The following is a 10,784-nucleotide window of genomic DNA, read 5'->3' as shown; positions in this document are numbered from 1 at the left end:
CGGCATGGAGACTTGAGGGGGGAAGGGAGATCCTGATGGAGGTAACCACAAAAAGCAGGGCCCACCTAGACCTCCAGGGATGGGGGGCACTGGGAGAGGGCAGAGTCCGGGCTGGGCAGCTCACCCAGCATCACAAAACACAAGAAGGGTCCCAGAGTGGCTAAGACCGGTCTACCAAAAGACTTCTAGGAGCATAAAGGGCTCCTGCTGCCAACAACAATAGCACCACTGGCCACCCTCCTCCTCTTCCCCTCCCCCCCTCAAAAAATCCGCAATGGGAGGCAGCAGGAAACCAGGGCAGAGCCTGTGAATAGCTCCACTGTCAGTCCCCAGGCCCCACCTCCTCAGCCCTACAGGTCACCCCTAGCTGCCACCCGGCCACAATAGAAACCTCTGTGCTGCCCAGGCCCCAAGCCCCATACAACCGAGCTGTGGGCATGGGAAGTTCTGGACTTCTCACAGGGGCAGCAAATGATGGCAGTGCTGGGAGACACAGGGCAGGGGCACAGGCCTCAAACCCACCAGTTCAGGGGCGTGTCAGCCCCCTTTCATCTGCCAGTCAGCCCTAAAATCTCCCTGCTTCCGGCCCTGCCCAGGCGGCCAGAGCCACAGGGGGCAAGACTGTGGTCACTTGAGAGGCGCACAGTGGCCACGGGGATGGGGAAACAGACAGAGGGCTCCCAGAACTCCCAGGAGGATGCCAGGCCAAGGCTCCCACATGCACCCTCTCTCACATTCCTCCCTCCCTCCTCCCCAGCCCAACCCAGGAGGAAAAACTCAGCTGCCCTCACCTCCCCACCCCCCCAGCTTCTGCTAGGAAAGGAAGCCGCCTGAGAAAACCCATCTATTATTTACACCAGGTGCCTTCCACCCAGGCTTTTTAAAATCACAGGGTGGCAGTCAGACCCGAAGTGGCCTAAAGCAGCTGCGGCTGCAGAGCAGGCAGGAGATCAGGGGTGGGGGGTGGGGGGGATCCTAGAGCAACAAAAGGCCCAGCGAGGCCACGATAGGAGGCCTAACCCTCACACCAACCCCTGAAACTGAGGGAGAAAGTGGATGCCCAGTCCCTGCTGGGTTCTCAGCCAAGACTCCGGAGTCACACCCTACCCAAGTCCTGCACACTCCTGGGCCTGCTCAAACCCCCATCCGCGAAGCCTCTCCTCCCTCCCAGGACCTCATCTGACTCGGGCCAGCTCCTCTTATATCACACTTTTGGGTATGCACAGGGCACAGCCAAGGGCTGCAAACAACAGGTGCTCTGCGGAGACAGGCTAACCTGAGCTGAACCAAAACAAGACTTGCGGTAGGAACCAGGACACCAGCACACCCACAGTGTGTTCCCTCCAGCTCTGGGCTCTGCCTGCAGAAATAAATACAAGATCCCTCCGAAAAAAAAGCTTGGAAACTTTCCTTCTCCCCCTTGGAATCAAAACAACGTGCTTCCTTTCTCGTTAAGCACTCAATGCCTGCACCCCTCTCCCAGCCATCTATCATAGACCTGCAAGCATGTGCAAGGCATTCCTGCAGCTTGGCTTCTAGAAACAAAATTGGTCCTGAAAGCAACCTCAATGTCCAGCAGTAGGAGGCTGACAAAGTGAATCACGATGTACCACACAGCGGAAGAACGTGCTGCTGTTAAAAAGAATGGACTGAACTGTGAGCTGAAATGGAACAATCCCAAAATAAGCTTTAGAGTAAAAATCACTAAGTACAGAACAGAGTAATTAGTATACTAGCAAGGGGACACAAGAGGAGTACAGAAAGGAGATGCTTGACTAGGCACCCAGCATCTGGTGGTGGAGGCCTCAGGGGAGCAGAACTGAAGGGGTCAGGCATGGAAATGCTAATTTTCACTGTGTATCTTTATGTGTTTTTTTAATTGTGTATACATTTTTTAATTAAAAAGTTAAACCTAAATTGACATTTAAAATCCCTCAAGTTTAAAAATAAACAAATAAAATAAAATAAAATCCCTCAAGTTTGTGACTGCAGGCACACACAAAAATATCGCACCTGTAACTCTCCACATGCAGCTTCTGGTATCTCCCTAGAACAGGGGGCAGGGATGAAATGGGTGGGGGGGGGGGTTGCCAGCTTCTGTCACCAAGAAAGAGTACTAACTCAGAGAGCTCCCTGCTCACAGCTCCTCCCCAGGTCCCAAAATAGAAGTTTTCCCAGGAAGACCAAGAGCAGATTCTGCCAAATGCAGAAAGGAAACTTGAAGTGATCCCACAAGAAGGACCCCCTGGGGGCAGGTCTACTCCGTGGTGAGACTGGCAGACCCCAAGCTTCAGGCAATGTGCGCAGGCATGGGGGAGGCTGAGCCTCAGGCAGCCCAGACCTCCAGCAGGGACCCTTCGCAGGGCCCTCCCCAGCCATTGGTGAGGCTCAAGATCCTAGTAGTATGAACCCATCCCAATTTTAGCAGCTAAAGAAAGCTATTTCAACAGATTTCTGGGCCTGGCCCAACTCCAAGTATAGGCTAAAAACAGTTTCTCCAAAATCCCAGCTCAAAAACCCCAATCCCTTAGCCACTAAACCCCATGTATATACCTTTTGGGAAATGGGAACTGCAAAATGGAGTCAGTGAGACGGGTGATGGGTCTGTGTATTTATTCCTTACTAAAGGGATACACATATGTTGTTTAAAAGCCTCCCTTAACTGCATGTCAATAAACGCTCTGCACTCAGAAGCACTGATGTATTTCCTCCAAGTGATTTTCCCCCTAAGGAGCAATATAATAACCATCCCAGTCTCTCCTGCTTCTGAAGGGTATGACACAATGCCTATTACAACCAGGACTGGCCAGACAGTTTGGGTGAGACCATTTGGAAAGCAGGGAGTGGTTCATGAATGGAGCTCTTCCTACCTCGCAGAAATAGGCCCCCACTTATTGCCACCACCCCCAGGGCACCCCAGCGAAGATCTCCTAATGACCTCAAACTCACAGATTGCCCAGGCCACAGGGAAAGAAGGCTAGAAAGAGGGGGAGTGTATGTTTGGCTCCCCTAGGCCATAAGATGCTCTCTGATGACTGCTCAATGTTCAACTAGTAGCCCCCCAATTAAAGAGCACAAATGAGACTTCACAACAAGCAGAATCAGGCTGGCACTTGGAGCTGCTGGGAAGCAAGTCCCTGCCCCTCTCAGTGGGCCCAGTGCAACCCCTCGGCGGCTCTTGCCCAGAATCCTAGAACCCTCCATCAGACCAAGACCGGCTCCTCTCCAACTATCTTCCTGCATGAGTGGGCAAGGCCCTCACCCCCACGTAAGCACTGATCCTCAACACACCAAATCCTGTGGCACCTCGGCTGGCACCTGCCCCACAACCTCATCTGTCTTCCCACAAGAGAGCAGTTCAGGGCTCCCCGAACCCAGAGGGGCCCTGAGCCACCCCTGCACCCGGTACAAGCCACTCCCTCCCCCTTTGCTCCCTGGGGAACGAAAACCCCGCCACTAACACCACCCAACTCCCTTGTCAACATGCCCCTTCAAAATGTATCTATGCTTACACCATTACTTGTATTTCATAGGAAGTACCTAGGAGACAGGCGGCAGTGACTGTGGCAGGCAGGATGAAGGCACAGAGCCAGCTTCTGGCCTGGAGGCTTCAGGAGTGAGGAAGGCCCCCAAGCCACAGCCAACACGTTTTCTTCACACATCCTTCTTTCTCACAACAGCAGGTGGCCTCCTTCCCAAAAAGTTGGCTGTTGAGACAGGAGCTGCCCCAGGAGTAGAAGACACACCAAACAAGGTCATCAGTGGGGACTGACCAAGTAGAGAGGACGGGCAGAGCGCCAACAAGGAGCATCACACGTGGTTCGCTGGATGCAGGTATGGGAAGGCCTTAAACAGGGGAAGGAGGCTAGGGGGCTCCCACCAGAAGGCCCCGGAGTACACAGTCCAGGCAGGGGAAGGAGGCCCCCCCCACACACACACAGCACCTCCCTGGGCTTGGCTCAGACAAGTGAGGCAGTCCAGTCCCTAGGAGGAGGGTGATCCACAAAGTTGTCGGACTGGTTTGCCCAGGATGGAGAGAACAAGAAATACAAGGTACAGAAGCCAAGGAACAAGGGTCAAACAGGGAGGGTCGTCCAGTGTCAAGGGGCTGTGGTCTGGCACCCAACAGATCTGGCGACAGGAGCTAGGGGTGGGGGGCTGCAGGGAACCCAGGCCCCAGGTCTACACTATTTCCTGGGTGCTGAGGGGCAGTCCAACAGGCCAAGAATAAGAAGCCAGGAGATGCTAAAAGACGAGGACCCAGGTTTCTGGTAAAGGGGAGAGCTACCACTCCTGAGAAACAAGTGTGAACAGTGACGAGCTCAGGCCAGTGCGAGAACCAGGAGCAAGGCTGAACGCAGGCTGCTGTAAGCCTCAGAACCCTGACAGACCATCTCTCCTTGACCAGACTTAATCAGGCTCTTCGGAGCCCTCTGCTCAGCCAGGCCTGACCTTGGGCTTCCATCTCCGTCCTCGCAGAGTCCAGTTTCAGCAAGAATCCTGCTGCGTCCGTTTGGCCAGAATCCCTCACGCTCCGTGTCTGACCAGCAGCTCATCTTCCAACAACCCTCGGGTAACAGCGGATCACCCCGGCCTGCCTTCGACAGAATCCTGAGGTCTGTCAGCGAAGGATTACCCTACCCTCTGAGAGATTTTCCATCCACCAACCCCCTCCATTCTGCTCCTTGGCTATTAATCTCCCCTTTCCAGGCTGCATTTGAGGTTGAGCCCAATCTCTCTTCCCTACTGCAAAACCCCAGAGCAGAAGTCCTTCTATCTATTGCAATAGTCCTACAGAATGTCGGCTTTACTGCTTTAACAAGTGTCTGAATAATAATTTCTTTAACAACACGGAGCTCCAAGTCCTCCTGGACCCAAAATGTGGGAACCACTTGGTCTGGGGCGGGGGCTGGCCTCACCCACCGAGGTCCAGGGACAGAGCCATCTGCCTGGCCCCGGGGTAAAGGGCTGAACTAAGACAACCAATCTGCAGGCTGGCCAGACACGAGGGAGGTCTCTTCATGACAACAGCCACTCAGCAGGCAACCAGAGCCTCTCCCTAGAGCGGCTGGTGACAGTGGCCAGAGGCACAGGCTGAGCAGAGTCCTGAGCATCAGTAAGGGCGCCACAGACGGGAGATCCCGACACTCCTGCTGCTGGAAGTCACACTGTGGCGTGAACCGCTGCAGTGGGTGTGTGGGGCCCAGTCACCCCTCCTCAGGAGGCCCAAATCTGAACATGAGGTGGCTCTTTTCCTTCATGCCATTTTCTGGTAAGCCCGGCTCACCTCAGGCACCCCGAAGGGCCTCTAAGGCTGGGAGCCCAAGACCCTCCTTGGGGCGGCGCGTCCTGCGACACGCTGTGGCCCTCGGCCCTCCCGGGCTCACGGCTCAGACCTCCAGGTGTAGATGAAAGAGATTCAGGGGACCCTCATTTAATTCCAGCAGCTGCGAGCAACTCTCTCCTAGGTGTCAGGACTAGGAACTCCTCAAAGCCTCTTTTTTAAAAGCTCTCCAGGCCCTGCAGAGTAGCTCGGCACAGGTCCCAGCAGCTGGTACGAGTCATCAGGGAAAACCCAGAGAGGTCCTCAAACCGCTCCTCAGGCTCCAGCCCTGCCCAGCCCCTTGTCCCGGCCTGCCTCTCCCTAAACCTTAGCCATGCAGGAAAGCCCAGCCTCGGCTCTCCCAAATTCCAGGGAACACACAGTCTCAGGGAGCACCAGGGGCTCACCTCTTACCCAGGATCCCAGAGGCCACTTTAGAGCCAGCTGCCATGGCTCTGGGCCCCACAGTGCAGCTGGCAGAGTCCAGCAAGAGAGGAGCCAGTCCCTCCCGTTATCCCGCTGATGGACACCAGGACTCTAAGCCTTCTCCCTGGCTGCTCAGCAAGGGAGGCAGAACAGACCTTGAGAAGTGAAGGGTTTAACCCCACCCTGCCCAGGCCCACTGAAGCTCAGCTGACCAGGCCTCCAAGAGAAAAACTGCCGCACAGCAGAGCCTGGCCCAGCCCCATCCCACCCCACCAAGCCCAGGAGTGGAGAAAGTGGGGTTCCCAGAATCAGCTGCCGGTGAACACTTCGCTGAGGACTGTCAATGTGATGGCAGCAGTCCCAAACCACAGCATCAGGCCTAACTCCAGGGCTCAGCTCCTGCTTCTTGGACGTGAAGTGTGTACCTGCGTTTCACAGTGACCCCATGAGAGACAGGAAGGGCAGATTCTTCTCTTATTACAGATGAGAAAATCAAGTCCAGGAGGGGGGAAAAAAAAAATCAAAGCCTTGTCCAGGTCACTCAGGCTAGAAAGGAGACACAACCTGAAAGCTGGCCTCCCCCACTGTCCACCCTACAAGCCGGACAATGTTATTTGTCTTCATGCCTGACAGAGGCACTGAACACTTTCCACCACCCAGCCAGGGTCTGTGCTGTTCCAACACACGTACCTGCCCTTGTCTGAACGAAAAATTTGCTGTTAGGTAGAAAATGGACAGGGACACGGACATTATGAATACTCCACACTGATTCGGAGAGGACACTGCTATAACGGAAGGTAAGACAAACCAGGAACACTGGCATCCATCTAGGCCAAAGATTCACAAAGCACTAGTCTACACAGTACCCCAGGAACTCTGATGACCAGGCAAGAGTGAGGCCACTGCTGTAAACCCCCACGATCTCTCCCTCTATTCCAGATGGGAAAGCAGAAAGTCCCCGAAAAAGGAGGAATTAGGACTAAGAAGTACATTAAACCAGGACAGAAGCACCTGGAGTCTCATCACCTCCAATAGTGTTTCCTGGCCCTTCTGGAAGTCACCAGAGACCAAGCAGGTGACAAAGCACAAAAGCCAAGTTCCATAGCATGGCTGGCTCTTTAACATGCCACAAGGGGGGGCTCAAGTGGAAAAATGCAATTAACAGAGGGGTTCTCCCCCCTTCTACAGGCCAGACAACCATCCCAGCCCCACACTCAGTCAAGCTTGTTCTCCAGCTTTTGAGGACCTCGCTACCTTTCCTACAGGCCTACAAGCTCAGCCCGAGAGTCTCCGAAATGGAAGAGGAAGGGCAAGGCCTATAGGGGTACCTCTACCTGCTCCCCCTTCTAGAAAAGGTGGCTGCCCTTACCAGCCACATACAGGGAAAGCAAGGGGGAGCCCAGAACATCATGGCTGACGTGCCAGGGCAGTGATGGGGGGCAGGAGCCCACTTCCCACCCCACCGGCATTAACATCCCTCTTTAAAGGCCACCAGGACCCCGCAACAGAAACAGGGATCATAATCCCAGTGCACAGCCCTCAGCACTGGGGCAGGAGCTGAACATGTGCTGAGTAAGACTCCACAGCCTGGGACTCACCACAAGTCCTTGGGCCCACGAATGAATGAATGAATGAATGAGCAAAAGAAGACCCGAGGAACTCAAGTAACTTGCCCAGGGTCAGAGAGCAGCCTGCCTCTGCAGACTACCCGCTACCACCCAAACCCACGGTCTCGTTCACCCTCTCTCTGCCCTTCAAATGTGGCACCCCAATTCATCTTTAGCCTCAACAGTGTTTCTTCAATTCATGATTCATGTTTCTGGTGACACAGAAACGTGACACTCAGACCCAGGCCTTGGGAAGAAGTCACAGGCAGGACACAGTGGCAGGCAGATGGGAGGCATTCAGTGCTATTGACCAAATGTCCCCAATCCTCTTCCTCAGGAGGGTGTCAGGAGGGCCACGTGGCTCTTCGGCCAGTGAAATGCCACTTCTGGGTGGGAGCCTTAAGAGCCAGGGTGAGACTGATCCCTCTCTCTGTCCCTCTGTCCAAGTGTCCGGGAATGTTCCAATTAATCAGCATGGGTTTGCAGTGAGAACAACAGAAAGCAGATATGCAATGGATATGGTATGAGCAATAAACAAACTTCTGCTGCTTTAAGCCTCTGAGATTTGGGGATTGTTACCACAGCAAACCCTGATCTATCTAGACAGATAGAGGCCATGACTCACTCCCCAATCTTCTCTGCATGGAAGTGCTGGGCTTCCCAGTCCCTGGCCCAAGGGAAGCAAGCTTCATCACCAGTCCCTCAACAGGGGGCCAGGGATGCCGGCTGCGTGCCCAGACAGATGAGATGCTCTCAGAAACAAGGGATCAAAGGATCCTGCACTGAAGGACCTACCAGCTCCACTGTGGGCCAGCCTTGTGCAGTGTCCTAAACACCTTTTATACAAAGGCTCTGTCTAAATTTGAAATGACGAGAGCGGCTCACATTGACACCTGGACCAAGTTACTCTGTGACCTCTCTAGAATAGTGTCCTCCTCTGTCATACGGGACGGATACATTATCTATCATACTATGTCGGTTCAAGGGTTAAATGAGTTAATGCGAGTAAAGCTTCTAGGATAGCGCTTGGTGTATGCGTCCATAAAGAGTACGTCTCAATAAACTGTTACAACACTCTTAAACCTTCCACAAAACTGCTGTAAACTTGTCCATAACCTCCACTAGGTGTTAACTCCAGCCAGGTTGCCCAGGACTGGCACAATGATACTCTGTGGGCTCAGCCAAACTGAAAACCCATCAAATCCCTGAGCGCACAGTGACCCAAGGGAGGCCTCAGGAAATGTCTCCAGAACCCAGGGCTTCCAGAACTCCCTGGCCTCCACTATCACCATGACCTACAGGGCAGGGCCCCCTCCCCTCCTACACAAGGCATGAGATTTTCCTCCCATTCTCAAATATGGGAAGGGAGGCACCCTCACCTGCCCTCAGAGATTAGCACAGCTGCCCAGCTGGTAAAGGAGGGAAACTTTCCTGGGCAGCCAACTCTCTGAAGGCCCTTCTCCTTCATGCCTTTTCTTCCTCAAGGCAGCCACCTCCAGAAACACCAGTCGCTTTGGAGTCCTGCTTGTCTGAATGATGCTGCTTAAGCTGAGATCAAGCGCAGAGCAATAAAACACCAGAGAGCACCTACTACCTATGTCCAGCCTGGGCTCTAAGACCACACAGGGCCTACGGGCCAGTCAGGGAGTCATGAGCCTAGAACAGTGCCTGCAAACAGCACCTGGCACCTCTGGTATCCCACAGACTCTCAATCATGCTTTGTTAAATGACCTGAAGGTCACATTTGATGTTCCAAGCAGTGCAGTTTGAAAATGCAGAGATGGAGAGATGGAGAAATTCTCCAGCTGAAGGTGGGATGCAACAAAGGATGATGCAGGAAGGGGGGAGGGAAAAATCCCTCTGGTGGCCTGTCTCCCAGACACTAGGGATCCTCAGACTGGGACAAAGTTTGGAGACAGCTGAGAGAGGAGTTAGAAGGGCCTATGGGGCCAAGACTGAAGAGGACGCATCAGGGCCCAGGAGGATCCCTGGAAGGAAGGGTGCCTCTGCCAACCCCAGGGCTAGTTGAAAGTAGAAGGGATATAGCGGTGCTGGGAGTGCTCTGATAGCCTAGACACAAATAGGGAAGGGTGGCCCAAGCACTCAGCAGGCATTAACTTCCCCTATAAGGTCAAAGGGTAGGAGGAAGGCTACTTTTGAGGATTTGGCAGGCAGCTACACCCACTCCTATCAGCCCAAGCAACCCCTATCCCAGAAGGAAGACCTCTAGAGAGCAGACCACTGGAGAAAGCACACCAGCAGAGGCTCCCGTGTAACGTCCTGCACTCACGACCCAAAACGCCCTGATGCCCCCAGTCACCAGCACCGCGGGACAGCCACTGAGCTTGCACATGCCACGGCACTCATCACAGCGGGCAGCCATTGGCCAGGCCAGTACCAGGGCCCACGCCTTTCCCCAGACTCCCCACAGCAAGGACCGCTTCTAGCAAGAGACCAACTCCACACGTGTCTCGGTGGTCCCAGGACTGAAGTCCCTACACACACACACACACACACTTCCTACCCACTGGCACCACCACCGCTACACACACACACACACACACACACACTTTCCACCCGGTGGCACCACCACCCCTCCATGCACACACACTTCCTACCCACCCGCACCACCACCCCTCCCCAGCAAGAGGAGCTGCGCGAGACTAGCCAACTCCGTAACCACAGACCCAACTCCACCGAAGCTCCAGTGAGGTCAGGAGTCGGGCTTTGCTCCCAAGCACGACCTCAAACGATCAGCACGAAGAAGCTGGGTCACCACCTACTCAAACTCGGGCCACCCCAAATCCGTGCAGGGCAGAGTGGGGCGCACCGCCAGGGTGAGCCACTCGGTGCACACCCACCCCGGGGCGGGGGAGGGGACGGACTTCCCAAGTCTGCACCACCCTCTACCTCTGGCCGGAGCTCTGGGGGGCCGAGGGTCCCTGGCCGAGCCGAAAAGAGTGCCCCTCCCTGGGTTCGCTGTCGGGGGCAGGGGGCAGAGCCCCTACAGGCGGCGGCGGCGGCAGTCCGGCCCCTCTCTCCCCGAGCTCTCCCACCCCCGCGCGGACCCGGCACGCACCCGTCCGGGGACGCGGGCAGGGCGAGGGCGACAGAACCCCCAGCGCCAGGCTGGTCGCCCGCGGCGGCTCCCACTCCGCCCGGCGCCAGAGTTCGGCTCAGCGGGGTCCGGGCCAAGGCCTCCAGCCCCTCGCGAGCGATCTGGACACAGACAAAGCCAGCGCCGCCCGCGGGGCCGCCTCCGGGGCACAGGCGAGGAAGCCGGAGGGGCCGAGCCCGAACCTGGGGAGCAGTCCTAGTCCCCAGAGGGTGCTGGGGGGGGTCGGCCTCAGACAATGAGGGGGGTAGGGCCCGACGTTCCAGCGGGGGCTCCGCGCTCCACTCACCCGGGCGCGGCAGAGACGGCGGCA

General features: G+C 55.6%; 1 protein-coding gene across 2 annotated transcripts in view; it reads right to left on the bottom strand.

Annotated features, from left to right (window-relative positions):
- Positions 1-10,778, bottom strand: part of TSPAN14 (tetraspanin 14) — a 53,551-nt gene extending 42,773 nt beyond the window's left edge. The window contains exon 1 of one of the 2 annotated variants that reach the window (XM_044916504.1): positions 10,761-10,778. The gene's annotated coding sequence lies outside the window, so the exon portion shown is untranslated. Of the gene's footprint in view, positions 1-3,540; positions 3,777-10,760 lie in introns of those variants that run through there. The other variant, XM_021699597.1, reaches the window with a different exon arrangement.
- Positions 10,779-10,784: the final 6 nt, after the last annotated feature.

Source organism: Neomonachus schauinslandi, chromosome 6, assembly GCF_002201575.2.
Source record: "Neomonachus schauinslandi chromosome 6, ASM220157v2, whole genome shotgun sequence".
NCBI lineage: Eukaryota > Metazoa > Chordata > Mammalia > Carnivora > Phocidae > Neomonachus > Neomonachus schauinslandi.
This window is presented reverse-complemented; position numbering and strand designations above follow the sequence as displayed.